This window comes from Pyxicephalus adspersus, chromosome 7 (genome assembly GCF_032062135.1).
Source record: "Pyxicephalus adspersus chromosome 7, UCB_Pads_2.0, whole genome shotgun sequence".
Classification (NCBI taxonomy): domain Eukaryota; kingdom Metazoa; phylum Chordata; class Amphibia; order Anura; family Pyxicephalidae; genus Pyxicephalus; species Pyxicephalus adspersus.
The window spans coordinates 53,760,842-53,762,875 of NC_092864.1; positions in this window are offsets into that span (position 1 = coordinate 53,760,842).

Consider the following 2,034-nt stretch of genomic DNA (forward strand, 5'->3'; position numbering starts at 1 on the left):
ACTTTACTGTGAGTGATGCCAACCTCCTACCCCATGGGCACTCTTTTACTAAAGTAAAATTGACATCAATCAACACATCAGCCTTCATTTGCCTTACTTTACTGTGAGTGATGCCAACCTCCTACCCCATGGGCACTCTTTTACTAAAGTAAAAATAGGCTTGGCCTTAAAGTATTAAAAACGTTTAAAGTGGAACTAAACTCACCTCTCCTTGCTCTGCTGGCACTGGCATCTTAACCAGATCCTTTTCCAGGTTTGGGACCCCTGGTCATCTCAATTGGCCAGACTGAAATAATGTAAATCTTACACATGTGCATAGGAAAAATTCATTCCCAGAAGCTGCACAACTCACTGTACATTCATCAAAAGATTGCAAACAGGGAGGTAAGGAGACATAGCCTGTCCCTTCTACAATAAAGAGCCTGCCTGCTAGCAATTTTGTGTTAGGTTTAGTAGCAGCATACTCACCTTTGTTTTTCTGTGTTCATTTAGAAACAAAGTAAACATTTTGAGTTTCTCGGTGAGGAGGGGCATGTGACAACACAGGGCCAGCCATCAAATACTAGCACTGTTATATGGGAAACGTCCATAGCCCAATGTAAACTACTACTTATTTAATTGTTCATACATGGGATGGCAGCCAAAATCAACAAGGAAGCAAACGAAATATAAGTAAGTACAGCTGAGAAGGGAATATTACATTTAACATGTTAAAGTACAGGTTAACTTTAAAATATATGTCTGCAAAATTAAACTAAAGAACATATACAGTACTTCTTTGAAATACATGCCAATTCGATCATATTTTGTCTCTTTTAAAATTTTGCAAGTACAGAACATATTCCTGTTGATTCTGCTAGAAATTCAGTGAATTTATACATTTCTGTTTAGGCTGACATCACAAACAGACTTCTCTGAAATCATAAGCAGAGTTGCCAGCCCTGTCTGAGCTCTCCCCTGCTGGACTAGAGAACCTCCTTTATATCACTGGGAAAAGAAGAGGGTCCTTTCCGTATTCCAACACTTCTTGGGGTTTTAGTTCCAAATATATATATTTTTTTGCCCACACATACACCATAGGTGCACCATGTTTGTCCCATTTTCTAAGACATGGATGCAGTAGTAAGACCTACCGTAACTCTTCCCCTCAGATTAACCATTCTTTAGCATGCAGAAGATAAAAAGATTATTTTATGTGCACAAAAGCGGAAGAAATGTTCATTAGTCACAAGATATTACAAAATACTGGAAAGTCTCTACAAGCAATAACAAGTACTTCTAGCACATGCAAGTGCATGTAATCTCTTGTAGCAGTGTTGAAACATTTATAAACTCCCCTAGGGCAGCCACAGATTGGCCAGTGATGGCCAGTTCTTGTAGGCCTCTAATATTTTTTCTTAACTTACTGCTGCAAAACTTATTGAGAGTGATGTAGGAATGTAAAACGCTGAGAATAACCACTACACTGGGGGAGGTAAAATCTGTTCCTCATTGAGGGGTCTGTTACCCTTCCAATAAGGTAAACACATTTGGTTCTTAACTATTTAATAATAAGCTTTTTCAACTGCCTAGTTGATTTTAATTCCACATATCTATATAGCTGGCAATATACAACACAATTGGATTGTTCGGTCTCCTTTAGGGCCATCTCATATGGGCAATGTTAACAGTGGCAATATGTCAGCAGGATCAGAGTCACTAAGAGACTTCCTTTTAGTCCCTAGGATATCACTTCAGGGTTTTTAAGGGTGGTGACATTGCTGCCCCACAATTTATTGTGATGGTCTACTGCAGCAATTCATGTAAGCCCTCCAATTATGTGCAAGTCGAGACAATGTCTGTACATAATTAGAATATGTAAATATGTATGCTTTATCTGTGTTTTGCTTTTTTTTGTGCTTTATTTAGTTTTTCAGATTAAGTTTTTTGTGTAGCCTTTTCCATGTGATTACCTTTTTTACAACACCTTTGTTTAAGCGAAACAAAACCCAGTATATACTCACCTGTCCCTGTCCTGACGTGGGAGCTGTCATC